The 25,076-nt window shown below is 46.9% G+C and overlaps 1 protein-coding gene and 1 pseudogene across 2 annotated transcripts in view; one reads left to right on the top strand and one right to left on the bottom strand.

The window, feature by feature from the left end:
- Nucleotides 1-25,076, bottom strand: part of LOC149371536 (uncharacterized) — a 140,752-nt gene that overhangs the window by 82,894 nt on the left and 32,782 nt on the right. The window lies entirely within an intron of this gene.
- LOC149371537 (uncharacterized) lies at nucleotides 20,516-22,118 on the top strand (annotated as a pseudogene).

The raw sequence follows: 25,076 nt of genomic DNA, 5'->3' as shown, positions 1-25,076 counted from the left end.
GGCAAGCGGTTGCACTTCAGAACGCCCATTTTTGCAAGCGACCCGGGAGGAAACGCACTTTGTCTCAAGGATACACCAGAAGAAAATTTACCGAACATTACTCTCGTGGAAATGCGAATTTCCTTGACGGCTAAGGTGGTACAAAATGGCGCTGCCAGTAGGAGTGTTTAGTGGATCTGGATTGGAGTTTTTTTTTGCTGAGAGTGTTGGAGTAACCAGCTGCAGTATTCAGTTATGGAGTGTCACACATGGTCTCTTATCAGTCCGCCCATAATCATATAAGTATCGCATGTGGGAGGTGTGTGGGGTTCGATCCGCGGTGTCGAAGGGTACCTACCGGCGATACAATAGGTACGAGCTTTCATCTGCTTGATTCTCGGCTTATTCAGGGTGAAATGCTTGGGAAATGGTTACTTGACCCCACCTTGAGCAGAAGAAGAAAGCGTGCGCCATGGCGCTCTTTGGCCCCAGATGCCCTTGCGCCATAAGAATTCATCATTCATTCATATTCATTCAAACAAGTCGGGCGTCCGGCGTGACTACGCAGCAAGTGATAAGCAGTGGAAGGAGGGAAAAGGAGAACTAGTGACGATACTAGTGTCGTCATTGTGTTGGGGCCAATTGGTGATTGGCATTCGGACCAATGAGCATTGAAAGTGTTCATGACGTCATGACGTCCAAGAATACAGGACGGCAATGCACGGGAAACTGATGTGTGTTTTTTTTTTCTGACCATAGAGCACACGTACTACCTTTATAAGCGTGCACTTCATACAGGATTATATATGTTATACGTGTTATTAAGGTGTGCTATGAAAGAGAGAAAGAAAAACGACAAATAGCGAAGTAAGAAGGCAGTCTCGGTAGTGGCGTCTGCCTTTCTTTCTCTTTCAACTACCTATGTGATTCGCCTTGGCATTCACCACCACACCTTGGCCAATCCCCCCGCATGCGTATGAGCCATGATTACTGAGGTCAACAACAACCAAAGAGACAAATAACAACTACAGGGGCTTATGTCGCCTGTCGAATGCCTGTATACAGCAGTTTCACGCAGCGGGTCCCGCGTGTCTCTTCACATCTGCCAAGGTTCTCTCACAGCGTCCTTTCTATGCCTTGGACCTAGTTTCACATGACACTCGCGGCATATTAGAGCTTGTAACGCCTGCCGCTATGTATTAATTAATTAGGCGCTGGCGAGCACTGTTGAGGTGAGGTTGTATTTAACGAAAGGAGACGAATACCTCAGAGAGTGGAGGATCATATACCTTATTTATCAGAGCGTCGCACGGACAGACTGAGGTTGTTCTTTGTCAGTACTTTGTCAGGATATGGTTATAAAATATGATAGTTATTTCTAAGCAACAACAGCCACGAGATTATAAATAAATAATAGCAGCAGTATTCTCTTATGATTTACTCGGTTTCGAAGATTGCATGGTTGCTTCTTTCATCATCATCATCATCATCATCATCAACCTGACTACGCCCACTGCAGGGCAAAGGCCTCTCCCATGTCTCTCCAATTAACCCTGTCCTTCGCCAGCCGCGGCCACCATATTCCCGCAAATTTCTTAGTTTCATCCGCCCACCTAATTTTCTGCCGCCCCCTGCTACGTTTGCCTTCACTTGGAGGCAAACGTAGCAGGGGGCGGCAGAAAACGTAGCAGCAAATACTGACCGGGTATGAAGCGAACAGTGAGTCCGCATTCACCCTCGCGATTCCAGCGCCACCCAGTGACTTAGCAATCGGAGATTTCTAAGCCATGACCTCGCGGCATTTGAGAAAACCTCGAGGCCTCGAGGGTCCTCAAGAGGGCGCTTAAACCGCATATAGGTTCGCGTATGTCGTCTTTTTGTGCGCAAGACCGTAACACCGCAGCTTTTTTTAATCTTCGAGCGCAAAGTTTGCGTGATTTTCTGACCGCAGGCACCAATAGCTACAAAAGGGTGTTTTTCTCGATTAATGATTTTGTGCTTCAATCGCACTGAAGTAATATGCTTGGGGTTCTTTTCTTGGTACCACGCTTTCAGCCTTCAAACAGGTCCCACCTGATATTCTAGGTCAGCGGTGCAGCACGACGCGTTATGTTGTTTTTCTGTGCCATCGCATGCTCTCATCATTCTCACCAAGGAAACAAAGCCATGACACCTATATGCACACTGACGCCAGCGTCAGGCCGGCCGGTCGCTAGAATCGCAGGGAAAGCTATTCTCGATACCAACCATTGCTTTCCTCTGTTTGTCTGCCTGAACCACAACGTTCGGCTACTAATCGATTATCCAGGAAGAACGGTACGATGAGCGTGCATGTCGTTAATTATTATGCAGCGCACCGCGAACGCTATGCAGGCAATGATGAGAAAAATTTCCTCGGCGGACAGGATAAGTATGCTAATTAACCGCACATACAGCCGCAAGAGAGCAGGAAGATTGTGCAGACAACATCATTTTCGAAAACATATACACGCCTCAAAACAGCGCATGTAGTAACATAGCGTTCTTTCGCTGATTAAACACACTTTGCTAATACGGTAGCACTGCGTCTAACACGGCAGCAACTTTTCCGCAATTATAAATGATTCTCCCAGAGTGACCAGGACATACTCCTTTCTTTCTTCTGCCTTTGTTGTGAGCGGTACGAGTGAGAGCCCCGGCGGTCATTTCTCTCCCCAAAGAAACCCAGAGATAAGCACACAGCACAGCAACTACATACCATTCGGAAAAGGAGAAAGTGGGGTTGGTGGACTAGCATAATGTGCGCGAATGTTTACGAGGCAGGCGGTGTCTCTACAATGCCTTACAGGGTCTGTGTGCCCTGACGCTGCAAGCACGGGCGAAAAAATAAAAAAAGTTATATCCGACAACATGGTGTCTAGAGACCTTCAGCCAATGACACGAGTTACAGAATCGATGTGCACATTTGTCTCCAAAGAGTGCATATCATACCCGCGAAAAAAACGATTCGTTTCAGGCTGATTATTTGTCATTTCGCGATAAATCTTTCGGTTTGGTTTGATTTATGGGGTTTACTGTCCTAAAGCGACTCAAGCTATGAGGGACGCCGTAGCGAAGGGCTCCGGAGATTTAGATCACCTGGGTTTTTTTAACGTGTAGCGACATCGCACAGCACACGGGCCTCCAGGATATCACCTCCATCGAAATTCGACCATCACGGCCGGGATCGAAGCCGCGTCTTTCGGGTCAGCGGCCGAGCGCCGTAACCACTGAGCCACCGCGGCGGCTGATAAATCTTTTGGTTTCAGAAAAAGCAAGGCTGCCTCAAGAAAATTGGTGCGGACACTTAAGCTCCGCTCTAAGGATATGACGCGATAGAGTTTGTTGCCGTATGTCATTCTCTACTTTATATTCATAGATACCTGGGAGTCCTCATGCCACTCATGGCGCACTGGTGCAGCTGTTAATCGATGCGCCACTTCCCTGCAATTGCACGTGCTCCCAGAGATGGGACTTGTGCGGCCCAGGTTGATCTTCCTGAGCGACCGATCATTCATTAGAAATTCGGCCGAAATGCTTATAGGTGTGAACTTCTGCCCCCAAGTAGAAAAATTTGGAGGACGCTTAAGCTTCGCCTTACGGGTAGATGCGATAGCACCTTCTCCTCCTTTTTCTCCGTTTTCTTCCTCATTTCTCACCGATCACTAATCCACATTCCCATTACCGATCACGGTCATCGATTACAATCACAATTACCGATCACATTACCGATTACCAATCACTAGTCACTGTTATCGATTACCAATCACCAATCACTCTAATGGTTAAGATGAACGACATACTACGTCACTAAATATTCACTCATACACGTACACACCATTTGTTTTAATACAATGAAACACCATAACGCCGCCTTTTCATTCCATGCTATTCTGACGCTTGATTAGCATATTAATAATTTTTAAAATTATTATAACATCAGAACACATCCCAAAACACACGTCAATAAATCATACACACCACAACGCATTTACTAGGTGCCCTCTAACGCATTGGAGCCAACTGCGTTGCATCACTGTAATAAATACCACGTTTAATTAAGAAAAAGAAAAAAAAAACTTCCCGTGGCCTATGCCTTGCGTGCTTGCCAGGCACGCAGAGTCCTGGCTGGGTTCGAACCACCAATTCCAGTTTTTTTTTTCTATATTCTGATTTCAGAAATCTTGAGATTTTTCCCGTCTGACGCAGGACAATGGGCGACGCTGGCATTTCAGTAGAACGAGATCCTTGAAATATCGCGTTAAACTTCTCGACGGCAACGACAGTCCACTCGTCATTCGTCGGGTTCAGAACGACCATCGACTGCGAACATGCCAGGTGACGCACCTTCATTGCGCAGAGCTGGACGTATGGAAACAAATCAACGCGCCCAACAAACAGCAAGTACTGTCCAGAGCTGAATCGGACGTCAGAGAAGCGGTTGCGCGTGATTAATGGCGGTCGTTCGAGAACGACCTGGTCGCGTCTAGCATGCGAACGAACGGCATGCTGAATGAAATATGGCAAACGAAGAACGATAAGACAGCGCGCTGGCATCGGTAAACAAAGCGTGCGGTTCCAAAATGAACAAAAAGGGAGAGGCAGTATACGCGAGGAGACGGAAATCTCGAAGTGCTGGATGAGAGCGGGAGTGGCAGAGCCTCTCTCTCCTTTTATTCAGCTTCCATCCCTAGCAATGTGAGGGCGCGCATTGTAGATCTTTTTTTTCTGCTGTCAGTTTTTTTATTTATTCTTGACGATAGCGATAGTGCTCTGCAATTTATTATGAGGGGAGGGGCGAGGGTGAGGGGTGTTACCAGGAGTGGTACTGCAAGGAAGAAATTCTGTTGGAAGAAAGAATTAACCCTTAATTGTTCTTCAGAAAAGAGTGTAAGAAATTCTGTCGTATATCTGCCTCGGGCGACAATCCGTTACATTCATTGGCCATCATTTATATTTTCCCCGCTAGCGACATCAGATACTTACTATTCTTCATAATATGATTTAGTTTTGCCTCTGCCTCCAGTAAGCACAGTGGGAAAGTTTTGCTGCTCTTCAAGGGCTAAAACACTTTCCCCCTGCACGAGGTTTCCCGTTTATTTTGAAATTCTTTCAGTCTTAGCTCACTTACTGGCTGTTTTATTTTTTGTTCTCGCGACTGCCCGTCGAACATTTCAAAGTTCAGAACGGTCGCGCTTGTTTTGGTTTTTCAATTTCGCAATAGCGAGAGGGCGAGATTGATTCTTTTCCTTTTCCTCAATCACTCACTGCGCTTGGGGACTTCCCTGCATAGCCCTCGTAATAGAACGCTCGGGACCGGAGCTGCCGCGCTTTCTGCTGTTTCTAGCATCTTCTTTTTTTTTTTCCTTTAGAAGATCTTCCGAATACTTTTTTTTTTAAGGCATCGAAAGCGCTCCATGCTCTATTTGCATTCGATGGAAGAAAAAGTTTGCTGCGCCCTAACGCAGGACACGCCGGTTATGGGCGCTTTCTTCTTTTATGCTTTTTTTTGTTTTGTCCCTTTGAAAGTAAACGTCGTTTCCCAGAGGCATCATTCAATCTCCGTTTTATGCGTCGCCCGGCTTTCTCCATTTTCGCCGGCGCAGCTAAGATGACGGCAGAGCGCATCATCGGGAGTGAACATATCAGCGCGCTCAAAAGCTCTCTCGAGAAAAATACCACTCTAAAGCCAGGGAGCGAATTGCGACTTTTGATATTCGCTTTCGCGTTTACCCGCGGTTTTTCTTTAGGGGATAACTTTGTTCTCAATCAGAGACAGAATACAGACGTAACTTTCACAGCTCAGTTGAAAGAAACCGGGGAGAGCTGTGGAACAGCTCGCAGTCGTTTCGTCGTCAGTGATTCTCCTTCTTCGAGTCTGCATTTAATTAAACTCTTTGCGCAACTCGTTGGCCTTGAGCTGTCCATTTGGAGCCGGTGAACCGCTCTCTTCTCTTTACGGAGCAACAGACGCTGCGGATTTCACGAGCTCGATTTACCCAGCTTCGCCTTTTGTCATGGAGAGAGAGAGAGAAAGAGAGAGAGTGAAACTCTTTAATGAAATACAGAGCATTTAGCCGGCGTTAAAAAATCGCTGGCATGCTACTCTGCGTAGGGAGGGGAATTTGGGAGATATAGACGGAAGGAGAGCAGTATGGAAAAGGTTAAAAAAAAACAACAACCAGAATTTCTAGCCATCTGAAAACACTTTATCACCGACTTCGTCTGAATGCTGCATATACAAACGGCTTGCGATACCGTTTTGCACAAATGGACAGTCCGCATTGTGACAACTGTGCCTCGATAGAAACTGTGGAACATATCCTGCTTGAGTGCCCTGCGTATGCTAACGAGCGTGCGTACTATGAACATTGCATGCAGAAGCTCTGCCCAGTGCCCCTAACAATGGACTAAGTTTTAGGTCCCTTAGCCTGCCTTAGGCAACAGAGACTTGCAATGAACTTTCTATTCACATATTTAAAAGACATTGGACACCTCAATACGCTCTAAATTCACTTGCACGTTACCTTCATGCATTCTTCATGCAGTGAACTTCGTCAAACCATTCGTCGGACTATGCACTCCATCATTCTATAGGTTACATCAATACTCGCCGTAACATTCTTAGTACCCATTTCATGGCTGCATTTTGTCATGGACCCATACAAACGCTCCTGCAGATGCCCTTAAGTTTGAGCCAAGTGCGTTGCTTCCTTTTATTTAATCGAAGGGGAAACCACCAGCGCTTCCTTGCGCTTACGAAGCGGTCGGTCACATTCGGCTTTGCCGTTACTATGCGGAAGGTGACTTTCTGCTGATTACTGACCGGCTGTGAATGCACGTTGTGTATGCTGACATTCTACGACATTAGTGAAAGAGAAAGAGAAAAAGGAAGCTTTTATCAACATGAATCGCTTACATTGAGGCGACCCATAAAGCTTTCTTTCATAAAGCCCCGGCGTGGAACACAAAGCAATCACTTCCTTCTAAAAGGCAAATGCCCACGGTTTTCAGCAAAATAAAATAAATTGTTATTTTGAAAGGAAGAAAAAGATTTTTGTAACCAACACGTAAGTTAAAAAATCTTCCAAGTAAACAGCACTCATACACATTTTAGGCTACCGCGCTCCCGCGTAGCTGCATGCTCTCTGTCGTCTGCATAAACGCGGTTTGCCATCTGTTAATGGCAGCCGCGCACCGTTATGCGTCTCACTCTTGACGAGTTAAACTCGTCAAAAGGCGCATGAGCGGCAGTTTTCTCGCCAGCTTTCATAATATATATTTTTCCTTGGCTTCTTCTCGTGAAAGGATGCCAAACCAGCAAAAGGAACACCTTCGGGCAATTTATAACACTGCATATTCTGTAATCTTAAAAAAAAAAATGCTGACGGCTTAGCATTGCTACAGAAGAAAAGAAAACTGAGCGAAAACTGAGCATTGCTAAGCAAGAAATATTTTGCGAAAGCACAGTTTTGGCAGGTGGTCATCACCGCCATGTACTTGAAAGCGCGATTGAGATGTTCACTGACTCACGGAGCTTTTTCATCGCCAATACCAATTTACCCTATGTATACGCCGGTGGCCTATATATGCTCCGGTGCCGCGTTTGTACAGCAGTGTTGTCAGTGCCAACGTGTATTGCTCTCGTGCCTTGTTTCTGCCACAGCGCTGTCCACGCCAACGCATGCAGCGCACATCTCTCTGTCATTACCACCACATAGCTCAAAGCGCGCATATTAGTTTGATAGTGGCATTCGTTAATGAAGAAGATGTGCAATGCGCAGCGGTAGAGAGTGTTGCAGTTTAACACGAGGCGTGTTCGGTTACGACGATATCCTATAGTGCTGTCGCGCAGTGGACAGTCAAGCTGAACTGTTAGTGGTGGTGTGGGTTCGAATCACACTCGCTGACATTTATACGATTTATTAAACTTAGTACAAACTCACAAACATCGCAATACCTTGCTCGGGGTTTACCCATCGGAATAGGGCTTTCACACTAATATACGAGGGGGTACCCAAAAGAAACCGGACTTATTTTTGTTTGAACTTATTTGTTGACATTTTAAGCACATACCTTCAATCTCCTTCAAAGTATTCCCCACTTGCAATGATACGCTTGTCGAATATTTCATTCCATTTTTCAAAACATTGTTTAAATTCATCTTTGGTGATGCTTGACAGTGCCTCGGTCGTTTTTTTCTTCACCTCTGCAACATCAGCGAAACGCTTTCCATTCACCTATTTTTTTCATTCTAGGAAACAAAGAAAGTAGCACGGGGCAAGGTCGGGAGAGTATGAGGGTTGAAGAATAGGGGTCATGCCATTTTTGGTGCAAAATTGTCGTAGAGACAGGGCTGTGTGAGCAGGGGCATTGCCATGATGGAAAAACCAGTCACCTGACCGCCACAAATCTGGCCGCTTCCACCGCACACTGCTGCCCAATCTTTTCAAAACATCCAAGTAGAAAGCCTGGCTAACTGTCTGACCCTGCGGAACAAATTCTCAATGAACGACTCCTCTCACGTCGAAAAAACAAATCAGCATTGTTTTGAGGTTTGGTTTCACCTGACGAGCTTTCTTGAGGCGAGGTGAATTTGAAGTTTTCCATTGGCATGATTGTTGCTTTGATTCAGGATTCGATTCAGGAACACTTGAGTTGTCTCCATAGCATCGTCCTTGTACGTCTTTCTTAATATTTCAAGAGTTTCCATTCAACTTTTTCCGAGCAAAAATCAGAATTTCACCGGCGCACGCTGTTCACGAAAATCAGCCATTGCAAAAACGACATTCACACAAAACAGTCGTCACTCTAAAACTCTGCCTAAACTAGTCTGACCTCCTTCAACGACGGCACTCGGCTTACTGACTCTGGAACGTTCGTTCTATGCGTTCCTAGTGGCAAAACGCGATACCACAGAAGCATTGCCGACCAAAAAGTTTAGTACGGTTTCTTTTGGGCACCCCCTCGTACGCACCGCAACTCTTCCTGTGTGTAATGTAAATATTGCAATTAAAAAAATGAAAGAGAATGCTTACAACAGTCGTGTACAGTGCGAAAGCACGGCGTATCCATATATGCATAAATGGTTTTTATCTACTCAACATTCATAGATCCCTGGGAGTGCTCATACCACTCCTGGCGCAGCGGTGAAGAGATGCGCCACTGCCTTGGGATGGCAGGTGCTGAGACAGGTGGAATTTGAGCGAGCTATAGGTTCCTCTCGGACAGACAAGCGCTAGACGATTTTGCTAGTTTCTGAACCTCCGTATTTGTGCTTCCGCACTAAAAATACAAGTCTAAATGTACCTGTATGTATTTCCGTTACCTGGCTGCTTGAGTTCAACTAAGACTGCTGGGCAATAAATGTCATCTTCTGTAGTTTAAATATATTGTAAATTTTAATGTTTAACGTCCCGAAGCGGCACACGGGCTCTGAGGGACTAGACAACACTCCCCGTGGCAGACTAAAACTCCAAGAACAAACTACGGATTACAAATGATTGCCTTCCAGCTGCCTAAACACCTCACCTAAACACGTTACATCATAAAAATATTGACATAATTAGTACGCCGATCCGTGACCTTTGTAAACATTTCCTGTGTTTCAAAAATTAGTCTGGTTTTATAATATTTTCATTTTTCCTTTTTATTCAATGCTTGCATCAAAAGTTTGTAGTACTGTTTTTGTTATTGTGATACTGTTGCACAATATGTATTCTTTGTTCCCGTGATGCCTTTGTATATGTAGGGGCCGAGGGCTCGTCAAGCCTTGCTGGCTTTCTTCCTCAGCCCTTTTCATCGTTGTGATGAATAAATCTCTATTATTATTATTATTATTATTATTATTATTATTATTATTATTATTATTATTATTATTATTATTATTATTATTATTATTATTATTATTATTATTATTATTATTACTTTAACATGAACTGAAATCGCACGGTGCACGGGCGACCTTTCATTTATCCGCCATCGAAATACGACCGCCGCGGACGGGATTGAACTCGCAACCTTGCAAGAAGCAGCCGGATGCCAAAGCCACAAAATCCCCAGCTGCGGGTGTAGTCTAAGTAAATAAAAGATGCGGACATTTCTGCAGTCCTTAAATGTAATGAGCGGCTGCCATTATTGTTTCTTTTTGTGTGTACTTCGTCATATGCAGATTGAACAAAAGTTTCGTCCTGTCACACCTTTTACACTAAAAAACGGCATTACAGTCACGAAGTGCTAGCCCGGGATACTGCTTAAAAGATTACACAGCTGTCTGTTTGTAAACCACGTCTCACAGCTGGCAATTCTGCGAGAAACTGGCAACACATATGGCGGGTCGAGTTCGTTTGGTCTATGAATTTGAACGAGGTTCTCAGAAGCAGGATACCTTATTTAGTAAAAGGTTTCATTGCCCAGCGTCGTTGTTTAGCAAGCATGCAGAACTCTGCGAGTGGTTCAGAGTCACGCGGCGTTATTGTGGTGTTCCGGGCGTTGATGCTGCGGCACTTTTAACTTAAACATACGCACAACACACGGCAACGACACGCCACTGCACTCCATGTTTTTATGGCTGATAGTGCCTAAGCACATGCGAGAGAAGCGAGGAAATAACTGGGCTGAAAATTTAAAGAGTTGAGATGTTTAAACTTTAAAACCACTTCTACGTCTTCACGGTAGGGCTTTAAGTCCATGGGGCGAAATTACCTTAGGCAGAGGCTTCTTTTTTGTTTCGTTCAGAGGCTAAAGGTCGCTATTTTTAACATTTATGATGATCCCAGCGACCTGCCTGCGTTTAGTAACACCTGAATCTTTGAAGGCTTCTAAACCCTCTTTACGAAGTTAATTGAGGTGTCAGCTTAATGTCAGTGAAGCGTCTCTGGTGGTGCCGCTTTTCTAATTACGCTAAATAAACTTTTTTGATTTTTTAGGGGATGGTTATATCGCGAAAATGATGGCTGTCAGCGTCGAAGCTGAGCTCGGCTTGTGAATTTTCATAATCAGTTACGTGGTTGCAATTATCTCACATCAAAAAGCCGCTTTTGAAAGCTCGTTCTGTTGGCTTTCCTGTATCGAATATTTATAAAGTGGCGCTAAATAGAGGCGCAGTTGGTCTGTTTGATGGTGTAAAAAAAGTGAAACTGATTTCGGCGAAGATACCATGAGCAGCGACGCTATTATACAATTAGGTAACGCGGGATACCTAACTCAGCAAGCTTTCAGATGTGTATTTTTGACGTTCGATATTTTGAACCCCACTGCCGATTAAGAAAATTTAAAAACAGGGCTCAGGTTCGATGCTGACGGCCATCATTTGCGCAATATAACCTTGCTCTAGCCGCCTAATTATTGATCCATATGAGGTGCATAATGTTCGCTTGGCTGTGCAGTCCAAAACAACAGACCACACCGATGTATCTCTCTTGTAGTTTTAAAAATAAAAATCTATAAAGGTTAATAAAATCGCGCTGCAGTGAGTTTACCGAATAGAATGGCGACCAAATACTGTATATTGTCATGCGGGCTCTGCTATTCCATGTCAGAAGATGCAATGGTAGGGAACAGTGGGTTTGCCAATACTAATTTCACTGAGGTTTTATCAACCATAGGAAAGTGTCGCTTCATGGGCGTAGTTGTTGTGAGTTGAGCCCTGCTCAATAGTGCTGCCTTATAAATGCCGAAAACGTCGCAAACACGACGTGATGACGTTAAGCTGCAAGAGTAGCTGCGCGTGTCGGCAGAACAGCGGCCTCAGTCTATTTTTTTCAGGGACTACTTGCAGGCTTAGGCCCGGCAAGCAGGACCTACCTGGAACCTGGTTCCACGCATTAATCTTCAATATATAACCTCAACGGTACTCTTCTACACGTATGTAGAACACTATTCTGCATCAAACTTTCCGAGTTAACTGGAATGTTTTTCCACATATTTTACTGCTTTCTTTATCTGGAACGCAGTTATACTTGTTTAAGTGGAATTTAAAAAAATTCCACTGAAGCCGTAGTTAGTAGCTGCAGCCTATGTAGAACCAGATTAAGAAGGTGGAAAAACAACTGATGGCACTCACCTGGGCCACTATGTCGTGAATTGCGTTATTCTAAATCGACAGTGTGCCAACAAAGATTAGCTGCTTCATCGCAGATTTCATTTTCCAAAATTATCTTTTCGGATTGTAGGCCCAAAATGCGTGTGATGTAGCTGCCATATTTTTCTAATTATGCGATGACAGACCTGCGCCGGCTGTTTTTATGTTCGTTGCGGTGCTTTTGACAGAGGCTGAATCTGAAGACAGACCTCGCCGGCTGTTTTTAAGTTCGGTACGGTGCTTTTGACAGAGGCTAAACTGAATGCGATCGCCTTCAGGCGCTTTTTCTGTAGGCACTAATTATTATACAGTCGGCGAAGACTTTCAACCAGTCAGATTGTGCTGAGCAGCCTATGAAGGTTGCGCGAAATTTCTACCTCCCCCGATGATTAATCATGTAACTTGTGTCCACTTCTCATGTGTCTCCTCTGCACGTCGTGGAGAGATACAAGACAAAACCTCTCCCTTTGTATACATTTCGTACAGCTTTGTTATGCTTCCTTCCTCTGTCCTGTGTGTGTACGCTTGTCTCGTTAACGAAACCTGGTGCGCTCCAGGCAACGAAATCCCAGAGCAGCATGCACAAGACGCCGTTGACCATCGCCACTACCGAATGGATCCTTCTACGCCTCAAATGGCGATCGCCCACCCGGTCTACAACTTCAGCCGACGGCTCACGTATGGGAACGGCGGGACTAGAATACCATAACAGTCTCTGCTCCGTATCCAATAGGAATCTTAATGAGAGAGCCTAGCCCTGGTTATTTGGGTTTAGTTAGGTTCGTATCTCGCACATGAGGTGGACGTGCGCGCTGGTGAGGGCCGGGCGAAGAGTGGATAAAGTGCAGAGGTGCTGCCTGAGATGATCGAAAACTGTGCCTCAAAGTGTTCCGTCGCAGTTCAATCTTCTTCCATCAGTGGCGTTGCCTGAAAATTTATTCGGGTGGGGCTCGGCACAGATGACAAAGGGTAGGGGGGGGGGGGGATATTACTGCAAGAAAATAAGAAACTCAGGAAGAAAAAAAACACAGGGAAAATTATGAAAGGCTCTCTGCTTTAAGGCATAGTGCAAAGGAACTCGGAGCACTTGTGTCTTTCTCAAAAAACGACGGGGTCAGGCTTACCGGCTGCGCGATCGCGTCTGTTTGGTCCGCTGGCTCGGCTGCGCAACTGCGACGCTACTTTTATACACACGGTCTTTGTCAAAAGTAACCAGGCTGCATGGTTTGCTTCTAGCTCATACAGTGGAGCCCTTATAGCTTCTCTGAAACTTAAATGGTCGTTAAAGGTAAGGACTGGGGGTCTTCTTACCTTCCAATAACTCTTGATCTTTAGGAAAGTCACAAGGGCTCCACTATACAAGCTAGAAGCAAACCATGCAGCCTGGTTACTTTTGACAGACTGTTCGATCCGCGCATTTCACCGCGAAACAACTCAGTATAGCACCGAGAAAAGTTCAGCTAACTGTCGCTAAAAAGGGGTCCACTGCATCACGCGGCCAGCAGCCGAATTCTTCGCCCAGCAAGGCAGGCTACGCCAGTGGCACGTGCACCGATCCGTCTTCCGGGACGCAGCCGGGAGAGACGTCCAGGTCTCGAGGCCACTCGATTTCTTACGCAGCATCATGGCTCTCCGCTGGTGCAGTCGGTCACGTAGCATAGGCCGCGAGGAGGGGGGGGGGGGGGGGAGGGGGGGGAGGGCGGTACGCATTCGGCCGGGTCCCCAAACAGAGGCATCACAAGGGTTTTTTGAAGTATAGAATATCACAAGGGGCCGTACGAACCGCGCCGGCAGCGCAGCTGAGAGGAAAGGGGGGGGGGGGGGGGGGTTCTTTCCGAGCAAAATTTTTCAGCGACCACCTCCCGTAGAGTAAGGGACAGCAGAAGATAGTGTCCGTAATAAACAGCAGTCAAAACAACAAAAATTCGCAGTGTTCTGCCATCAATCGTCTTCGCATTTTCGGGCGCCATTTTTGTGTTGGCAGAGTCCTTCCTGGAAGCTGGTCGTCTCGCCGGCCTAAAGGCGCTCGAAGCACGACCCTTGCGAAACCGATTCCTCAGCCTTTTTTTTTTTTTTTTAGGAAAAGGTTGATTTTTGGGACGTGTTAATTCGTGTTCGAGCGCTGAAAATGGCTTGCGGACTCGTTGAATAGCCTGCTTACCAAGCACGCTCGAGCGCTGCTCGTTAATCACACTAAGCTGTCTGCCAGGCGCTGCCACTCAAGCCCTTTGAGGCTTTGGTAGGCCTGATTTATGTTGTCTGGCAATTGACGTGAATAAAAGTTCTATCTATCTATCTATCTAAGCTTGGAAGCAGGCGGATTTGGTATCCATGCGAAAAATGATGGGGGAGGGGTCAGTGGCAGGAGTGAGACTATTCTTGTATATCATTGCTACATACAGCGAGCATGTCGGCGCGCCACGCGGCAAATAAAGCTGGCTTTTTAGTCATTCCATTCGAGGTTGTAATAATGTATTTCCCTTCTGCTTTTTTTTTCATCGACCTCTGCAATGCCTGTGGTGTATTTCCTAAGGGCAAACATACAGAAACACTCTGTTCTTGTTTGCAAACAAGGCGACACCAAGAGGCATAGCATGGTGGGCAAAAAGGCCCGTTTTGGACATCGCACGTCTCCCATTAGACATCGCACGTCTCCCATTAGTCGGCGAATTAACGCGTTCCGGTTACTTTTGAAATTTGACTCAGAATTGCTTCTGCTTTCCCTCCACGCCATGTTTTAAAAATTATGAGCCATGCCTTTTTTTGTTACTTCGTTTCTTCCCTTTCTGCCCCAGCACATACACAGCTACGTTAGCCAACAAACGAATATAACTAACACTATTTCGAGCGTCCTTTAAATGGTTCGCAATATTGTCGTTTGGCTTGGACACATGGAGAGATTGACTTGGGTCGGACCCTCGCCGAGAAGACCGGCTCTCGTTGATCCATCAGGAAATCGACATCGTCATCGGAGACATTTAATTTATGCTCAGAGAAAGTGAATTCCTCAAACAGCACTCGGGGCTTCGTTCGGCAAAGTCGATGGTCGATTTGGTCTCATTAAATGCGCAGCCAGCTGCAGAGTGCCGCATCTCTCCCGTTCGAGGACGGCACCATCGACATTAGGCCGTTAACTGCGTGAGAAAAGGCTATTTTTACCTCCACGCGTGCCTCAGCGGCGGTCATTGTGGACAGGCGCCAGCAGGCACGTCCGCAAGGGCTTCGCCGAGATCGGCCGTGCCGCGATGAAAGAGGGGGTTCGATTCCTGCCGCTAGATTTGCGTGTTGGAAGGATAACGAAGCGTCGTGTAGCCTTTGGACACGAAGACTGTAGGCGGCCGATATTCTTCTTTCGCAGATTAGAAGTTGTTGTGAAGAGCCGACCAGCACATCCATGCTATGGGCTGTGCGTGCATCGGATTAACAGGGTCGTCTGCTTCTATAGGGTGAATATGTATTTGGATAACATGCCTACTAAGGAGCAGGGTCAAGCAGTGCTGGGAGCCATGTCCAACATTCTTGGAGGAAAAAATTGAAATATCCAAATATTGTAAGGTATTGTCACGGAAATACTGAAGGTAATGGTTCCGTTTTCCGATGCGCAGCAAAATCTTTCTTTTAAAGTGTTTCCATCGATCGCATCGAGCAGTTCAGACTGTGATAGAAAACCAATAGTGAACACTTTTGCCGGAAGCAAAAACGTTAATAACAAAAAAAAAACAAGCCTGCCGAGGGGAGATCTGCGGAGATATTGATTGCTTTAGTGAAATCTTACAATATATGAAGAAAAAATTGCGCTCATAAGCTGGTTCCCGTTCGAAAATGCTTTTGTCCAGAATGTTTGTATGTGTCACGGTTCTCGGGCATCTTGCACTTGCGCAGTAATGTGGACATTACTCTTGCGTGGCACTCCGTGAATATTTTATTTAACTTGACCGTGCGCTGCTGTGTTCACTTTAAAAGTGGACGACCATGTACATGTCCAGAGCTAGGCGTCGTCGCGAACTTAGTTCGTCAGGCCACGGCGCGGAAGTGCGGCATTTGCCGGAGCACGAATCACCACGCAATGAGCGCATTGCTACCAGCCCCAGTCGGGGTGGAAATTGGTTTTTGAGGGAAGTAAAAAAGCTCAGTAACTGCCTCGCTTCTCGGTGGACACCCGAACCACGTGACCGCTGGCGGTTAGTGTAGCAAGGCGAGTACCGTCGGAGAGTAGTGGAGGCTTTATTTCGCTACAGTGTTCTCAGTAGCACTTCCCGTGCATGCCAGCAATACTGAACGCACTCTGGAAGGTAAGTCTAGCCGTTTGGAAAGCCTCTTGTCGAAGCTAGTTTGCTTACTGTGAGTTGCACTGAGCTTTGCCTCCTACAGCTAGGCGCCTTTGTAGTTATTCATACTTAAAATAATGCAGCAGCATGGACAACTGGGCTAGTTGGTAAAAAATCATTTTCTGTCTGTCGTCCTTTTGCGCTCCAAAAATTAATGCCCTTGAAATGAACATAGGTGGGCATTTTGCGAGGACCAATTTTACGCAATACGTGAAAGAAACAGGTTAAAGGGACCATGAAAAGAATTAAAAGCCGCTTGCAAATGTTAGAAGTGATGCTCAGAAGCATTGACACCAAGTATGAGTCTTCGGAACTGAGCCGGCAATTTATTATGAATTTTTGAAAATCGTGTTTTTTAAAATTCGCGGGCCGTTTGGTGTCTTCGTAGGGAGCAATTCTGAAACCAAAATCGGGAAAACAGACGTCACTAGTCCCATGACGTCGGCAGGCCACCACACGCTGTCATTCGCTAGAGCCGCGGCAGCTTCGACGTCACGGGCACACTTCCGGGAGCGGTGAAAATCGTCTGCTCGAGCTGCCGCGCGACCCCCTTGGGCAAGCGCGAGCGAGGGCATTGCCTTCGCGCATATGGTTTTAATTTATCTCTGCCGCCTCTTTCTGTCGCGAGTTCGGGAGCCACTCGCAGTGCCTTTTTCGACCGCCCAAGATGAATACGCCTTGCTGTGTCGTCGGCTGCAAACCCAGTGACTGGCGAGGTGTTGAACTCAGGCATGTTATTCCTAGAGACGTGCGTGAGCGAGCAGCCTAGATGGAGCGCATCGGACTGCCAGCGTCGCAATCCAAGAAAGCGCCGAGACAAGAGAGACGCTGCCGACGCACGCTGCTCCTCGGGAGTGCGACAACCGGAAGTTGTAAACCGAACGTCAGCGAATGACGTTTTCATGGGCGGAGCCCAGTCCCGGAGCTGTTTTCTTTATTTTTTTATGGTGCCCCGCGCGTACGAGTTGAGGGGGAGAGGAGGAGGGTGATTTTTAATCGCCTATAACTTCGTTGTTATTGATGCTAGCTCAAAAATTCTTGCGCTGGAGTGACGAGTGATGGATTGCCTATCTTTACATAATCTCAATTAATTTGTTTCATGGTCCCTTTAAGAGTTGCAGCAAATATCGGTTCAATAGAACTACATTTAAGCGATTGTTCAGCAACTAGAACATTCAGCAACTAGCGCCATCGAACAAACAAACAAACAAACAAACAAACAAATAAACAAACAAACAAACAAACAAACAAACAAACAAACAAACAAACTAACTAACTAACAAACAAACTAACTAACAAACAAACTAACAATAATAAACTGGATTTGCTCTGGTACTTGAACAAGGACTTAAGCCAAAGCATAAAACTGACAAACAAACAAAAATAAACAAACAAACAATAAACTGGAGTTGCGCTGTTACTTGAACAAGGACTTAAGCCAAAGCATAAAACTGTCAAACAAACAAAAATAAACAAACAAACAATAAACTGGAGTTGCGCTGTTACTTGAACAAGGATTTACGCCAAAGCATAAAACTTGCGTTTCGCCGTTTTACATCCCTTTCCCGAACAGCATCGCAAGCGCAGCTTAAGCATGTTCGGTCGTTTGATTCCTTCTGCACGAGAGAACCTTTGCGAGGACATTATGCGCGATTAACTTCAAGTGTGTCTCCTCCGGCGAATCTTAGTCGCCACGCGTGTGCAATTCTACTGTGCCTGATAAACAGGAGCTGGCGGCATGTTCTGCATACTTCGAACGCACATTTCGAAAACTCAACGCACGGACTCACCAGGCCCCAAACAGCGCATGTTTGTTTTCACGCCGAAATATCATTTCAAAGGTTACCTTTTTCTTTCTGCTGAGAACAGAGAAAAAATTTATGGGAATTACGTAATTCTTGTATGAGGATGATGAGGGTTAGTTCATTTCCCCTTGTACTTGCACGATTGGCATGCATCCTGGCATAGGATCCTGGCGTCTTGGTGCTCACGCCCCCTAACCTTACGTCTGGCTTCGGCCCATCCGATCTCGCGAGAGCTTTATTGGATGCAATGGACCTTGCTTCGCTGGCGCCTCTTTCTTCTTGGGAGCCCTTGCCAATCGTTTTCGCATTCCGTCCTTCACCCGAGCCTCTGAACGACGTTGTGCCTCCATGCGACTGACGTGAGCTTCACTCGCACATGGCAATTACGGGACTGGCGGAGAAACGTCAGCGCTACCCGCTTGACAGCCACGGACGGAGCACTCCTTGGCGATACGTCGTACGCTCCAATACTCTCACTTATACGCTCCGTCTGCGTAAGTGCAGACGCGTGATGCTGACAGCCAGTACTACTACGCATAGGCAGGCAACCTTCGTCTTAAGAACTAGCTCGCTAAAGTGTACTTGTCGCCGCGAGCGAAGACATGTGAAAGATCAGCAGGGGGCGTCTCTGAACGACCAAAGCAGGGAAGAGGGAACGGCAACCTTCGCTCTTCATTGTTTCCACTTTGACAACCTCGACGGGAGATCTCTGCCTTCTTTTCCCCCTGGATTGTAAAAGAGAGGGGACTGCAACATGTGTGAGTCGCGGCGCCAGCCCCAGAGAAGACGTGCGGCCGGTTCCAGCGCTAGGGTGCGCTATGGCGGCGGAACCCAACAAGCCGGAGCTCTGTGCCCTCCAAGGCAGAGGCCAATGCGCCCCAAAATGCCGTCTTGAGAGCCGATTCACTTGCTTTTGTGGATGGCCTGTCCCAGCGTTTTTCTAAACACAGTGCTTACACATGAATACGACGAGGGAGCTTATTATACTCGGCTGCATGGGAGAGCAGGAACTTTGGGAGGAGGAACTTGTCTCATCCGAAAACTAAAAGAGTGGGATTCCAAAAGTGGTGAGAAGGAATAGCAGCGCCTCATTGTTTGGGAGAGAGAGTGTTTCTCTCTCCTTAGTCACTGATGAGCTGAGTTGGGAACCGCGTGAGCTTGAAGTGAGTTTATTGGCGGTTGTCTGTGTATCATAGGGCGGGGATATTGGGATTAAAAGAAGCGAAATCGGTGCGGATTTCGTCACTATATTCTACGGTTCAGTCATTTGTGGAAAGACTCCTCCTCGCTTGCCTCCTTTAGTCCTACGTCAAGCTACAAGAAACTAAGGAATGTACTGGATGGAAACTGATATGCATTTGCTGTCATACAAGTAGAAATGCAAGAAAGACATTAAGAAGCGAAATATTAAGTTATATTATTAAAAAATGTTGAACTGTATATGCACTACGAACGGTTTAAGCAGCAACAAATGAGTGGGAAAGGGTACCTCCACCAGCGGTTTGAAAAGAAAATAAAGTCTAGGACAGGCTATGTCCCACGGCATGCCAAACCTACAGCATGAACGCCTGTGTTTTTAAGTTTTTTACTGAAATAATTAATACTTGTGAGGAATTTTTATGACTGAACTTGCCACGAAGAGATGAGAACAGGCCTTCCAGCCTCAAACAGTTTCTTCAAGTTTGGGGATGAGTTGCCGCCAGGTCGTAAGCACGCGACGCAGGTCGGAGTGCGTCAGATATGCCTCGGCCATAAACTTCGTTCCTCATGCTTCGTCACTTGTAGAGAACTATACTCCGTTTCATACATCAGGTGCAACGCTGTCAAAGCTTGCGCTCTTTTTTGCGCAGCCTGCATCCGTGACAGAAAATAGTGCGTTGCTTGTGGTGAGCGAAAAATAACAAATGCATTGCCGGTAGGCTTCGTGGGTAATACATTTGTCATCAGCGTGACAAAAAACGATGATATTGCGAATGAATCGGTCGAGATCTGTGATTTTGTATTTTGCGTGTGTCGTCTTTTTCCGTTTCACGTTTTCGCTGTCCCCGCTGGCCGCCGTGTTTACTCTTTCTGTCCGCCTCCCTTTTACTTTTGAGAAAATGGCGTCCAGCTCAGCGGCGTGACGACAATTTGGACCAATCTGAAACGCGGACAAATACGCCTTGCTCGTCGCTAAATTGGTTTTTGAGGAGAGGAAATGTATCTGTCATATCTCGGTGGACACCTAAACCTCGCCGTAACGGGAAGGGAGGAAGATGGAGCGACGCGTTAGACCGCACGGCCACAAAACAGCGCGGAGGGATACTGTTGTATATGTGGTTTCGGTTCCGTTTTGGGAATCACCTGCCGCTAGAGGCACCAGTGTCGCTATGTGTATATATATGACTGTATGTGGCAATAAAGCGGGATTTGTTTGGTTGCTAGCAGTTCGTGTACTTGGGCGGCACCCGCCGCTACAACATTGGCGACGAGGACGGGATCATTTCGGGGGGCGTGACTTTCGCCGCTTGCTTTCCGGCGCCATGAGCATTTCTGGAATCGCGCCGCCGCCCCCGTTCCTGCCTGTGCCTGGTCGACCTGCTGTTGCGTGGCCGCAATGGTTCCGCATCTTCGAGAACTACCTGCTTGCTTCGGGGGCCTCTGACTGCACGCCGGATCGTCGCAAAGCACTACTTCTTCACAGCCTCGGCGTAGAAGGTCAGCGCATATTTTACACATTACCACTTCCATCGTTGGACAACGCCAAGCTCGGTGAGCAAACTGCTACTGATAAAGCGTCGGAAGATAGCAAGGGCACAGGCGACACAAGGCCTGAAGTATCGTCGTACGATATCGCAGTTACCGCTCTGCACGCTCATTTTTCGGCAACAAGCAATGTTGTTGCCGAACGGCATCGTTTCAGTAGGCGAGTTCAGCAAGCTGGTGAATCAGTGAATGAGTACATCACAGCATTGCGGGAGCTTTCTGCTACATGCTCTTTTCCTGTCGAAGAAGATTCGCTGCGTGACCAGTTCGTTGCGGGTATTTCGTCTCGAAGCTTACGCGAGCGTCTTCTGCTTGAAGGATCGTCTCTCTCGTTCGCTAGAGCAGTACTACTGGCAAGGCAGTTTGAGCAGGCGTACAATGATCTGCAAGAATTTCCTTCTGTAGATGTTGGACGCATAAATACTCGTGGAAATACGCCTACGCGTACACCAGAATCCGACGAGAGCTCGAAGCGGGCGCACAACCGCCAGTCTCATTGTTACCGCTGCGGTTCATCCCAGCACAATGCAGCATCAGTTCGCTGTCCAGCCAAAAGCAAGCGTTGTCACCATTGCGGTGTCATGGGTCACTTCCGCTATGTTTGCCAGAAACGAGGCTCCGCTCCGGTGCGTGAGGTAGACAGCCAAGATTCTCCGAGCGAGGAAGTTTTGAGCATTCTGGCTGTGACGTCGGCCGCTCGCTCCGCTGTTCACGTCACAGTTTCGATTAGCCGTGCGGACATAACTTTCCTTGTAGATTCTGGGTCGTCAGTTTCCATTGTTGCACACGATCTTTTTAAGCAGTATTTTGAAGGCCAAGTACTTTTGACCCCGACTGTTCGGTTACTGGACTATTCAAAACAGCCAATTCCGGTTCGTGGCTGTTTCTTCGCTGACGTTACGTACAAAGCTAGCACAACAAGCCTTCTTTTCTATGTCGTTGAAAAAGGCACCTCACTCTTGGGTATCGATGCCATCAAGGCCCTCGGTCTACAGATTGATGGGTCATCTCTTCAATGCCTTGAAACGACGCTAACTTCTAATTCTCGAAGGGAACAGCGCCCTGACCCGACGAAAGCCGTGCAGGATATTAACCTCCCAAAGGAATTAGTTGGCGAGTTTGGATCTCTTTTCGATCCAGGCCTTGGCCTCGCGAAAGGTTTTGTGCATCACGTCAAAACGCGATCCACGGTGCAGCCAGTGCAATCCAAACTTCGGCGCCTTCCGCTCTCGCTACGACCATTGGTCTCGGAAGAGACTTTACCAGATGAAACTGTATCAGTTGCCCTTATTTCTTCTTGCATTACCAGGGAAGAGTTTGAACAGGCCCAGTCGGAAGACAGCACACTGCAACGAATCAAGGCCTACATTGAATCGTCCTGGCCTGCGCAAAAATCTCTGCCGGGTGAGCTTCAACCTTTCTTCAAGCTTCGCGATGAACTGTCAGTGGTGGACAATTTGATTTTGCGTGGCGAACGCCTTGTGGTTCCCGCATCACTTACAGCGCGGATAATTACCGCTGCTCATGAGGCTCACCCTGGAATTGTACGAACGAAAGCACGTCTGCGAGAAAAATTTTGGTGGCCAGCCATGGACAGGCAAGTCGAGCTAGCTATTCAAACGTGTAGTATATGCCAGGCAGCGGACAAGAGCACGAAGGTTATGGCTGCACCATTGAACCCGGTCCCCTTACCAAAGGAACCGTGGCTAAAGCTCGGCATGGACATTGTTGGCCCATTTGAGAGAGCACCACACGATTGTCGATATGCGATCACGCTGGTCGACTACTTTTCTAAGTGGCCCGAAGTATACTTCTGCAACCAAGCCACAACACGCACAGTAACAGGCTTCTTGCTGTCAGTGTTCGCACGTGAAGGTTACCCTGAGGAAATTGTTTGCGATAACGGGCCACAGTTTTCATCTCGAGAGTTCCAAGCTTTTCTGCAGGATCGCGGCATCCGCTTGCGGCATTCATCCGTATACTACCCGCAAGCAAACGGACAGGTAGAACGGTTCAACAGAGTTTTTAAAAGCTTTGTTCAAGTGGCTACACTCGAGCAGCGTCCCTTACGCCAAACGGTAACAGAATACTTGGGCATTTACCGTTGTACGCCGCATGCCACAACTGCAGTTGCCCCAGCACTTCTCCTGCATGGACGTCTGCCAAGGACTCGGCTCGATGTCGTTGGGTATCCGTCAGCAATATTTGCAACCGACCCTAGTTCAGAGCTCCACCGCCTACGCGAACGGGTGAAGCAAAAGCAGCTATCCAGTAAACTATACACAGACGCTCGCAGGGCCGCAAGGGAAACCAAAGTGGATGTTGGTGACCTTGTACGAGTACGCAAACCGACAATTGCTTTTAAAGGTGACCTGGCCTTTAGCCGCCCAAGAAAAGTGATAAGAAAGCAGGGGCAATCGTCTTTCCAACTTGATGGAAAAACATGGAACGGTTCAAAGTTGTCAAGGATGCCACGAGCTTCTGCATCTCTCTGTGGGTGGGGGGAAAGGAATGATAGAAATGACACCGCTAGGGAAAGCAGCTCACCGCCTACCTTGGAGAGACCCGTTTCAGAAGCGCCAACCGGAACTTCAGCTGTGGCTGCTGCGAAGCAGCCGCCTATGCCACCAGTGACCGGCTGTGAGCCGGAAGAGACTTCGCCTGCCGCCAGTGGTTTCTCAGAAGCATCGGGACCTCAGCGTAGGGTACAGCCATCAAGGAATAGACGACCTCCAGACCGCTATGGACACTAAGTACAGCAAGACACGTTTTGCAGTGAACATGAACCTGTCACAATCTGCACGAGTGTTGAGTTTGCTGACGTTGTGAAATATGGGCATAAATGGAGTTGTATCTTGTTTTCCTCTTTTTGTTTTATATTTTTGTATGAAGTGCATAAGACAAGCACATTGTTGTTACTGTAAATATACTTCTGTAAAAGAGCACTAACGTACTAACAGTACTAGATCACTAACCCATGTAGCTGTTCTTTTTATAAGGAAGGGAATATGTTGTATATGTGGTTTCGGTTCCGTTTTGGGAATCACCTGCCGCTAGAGGCACCAGTGTCGCTATGTGTATATATATGACTGTATGTGGCAATAAAGCGGGATTTGTTTGGTTGCTAGCAGTTCGTGTACTTGGGCGGCACCCGCCGCTACAACAGATACACCTCTCTTTATTTTTTTCTGCGGACTACTTCCGTAGCCTTCACCGCGTTGCACATGATGTATGAAACGGAGTATAGCGATGGCTTATTTCTGTCTGAGGGCGGAGCGAATGGTGCCATTTCCCGTCCGTCCTTGCTTACTCTCTTCTTCACGAAATACACTCTAAACACGAATACGCCTATATGCGAGTAAAAAGGGGGTAAGGCTGTCCTCTAGCGAATTAATTTTTATAAAAGGAAATGCGCTATAGGATTGCTTACTCATTTATGCTTAGAGGGTACAGTACACTCCTGCTCTTGCGGAAGTTCTGGAGATGAGTGGCTGCCCGAAAGCAAGACGAAACTTCAAGCGCGCGATAATTTACTGGGATCTATACTGGAGAAATACGTTCACCATTTCGCGTCTAGAATGAAATATAATGGACTCGCGTGACTCGTTCTGGTGGCGTGGCTTCTGACCGAGGAATATCAGTGCGTCGGCGTTTTTTGTGTGTGCCGACGTATGCTTAGCGTGGGTTCCTTTTTTGTTACATTGGAAACATTTTATCCGGCAGTCTGTTATTCACCGCCGGATTCGAAACCAGCGTCTATCGGGAGCTCCGGCGATTCGTCATCAGATTCTCCCTGTCTCTATTTCGACGTCAGGTAGGCTAATGTAAAGCGTAAGCGCTTATTGAGGAGTGTGGATATTTCGTCTTGTTGCAAATAAAACGCAGGAGAACATTTATTCCGTTTTATTAGGAGCAGACTGTCCCTGTAAATGCTGGCAATGTCAGAGCCTATCTAATTCGGTCTCACCTAATTCTCTAAGTTATAAAGATTAGTGAGCAAACTAACTCGTCAAGGTCATTCGCAAAGTATTCAATCTGTAGAAGGAGGTGACTTTTTACTTACGAGGCATGGCACTTGCAGCGGCGTTGTGGTTATAGATCGAAAAGATGTATCAGAGC

This window comes from Amblyomma mixtum, chromosome 1, assembly GCF_055824585.1.
Source record: "Amblyomma mixtum isolate Tamu chromosome 1, ASM5582458v1, whole genome shotgun sequence".
Taxonomy (NCBI): domain Eukaryota; kingdom Metazoa; phylum Arthropoda; class Arachnida; order Ixodida; family Ixodidae; genus Amblyomma; species Amblyomma mixtum.
The sequence above is the reverse complement of the archived record's forward strand: the minus strand, read 5'-3'. Positions and strand labels throughout refer to the sequence as shown.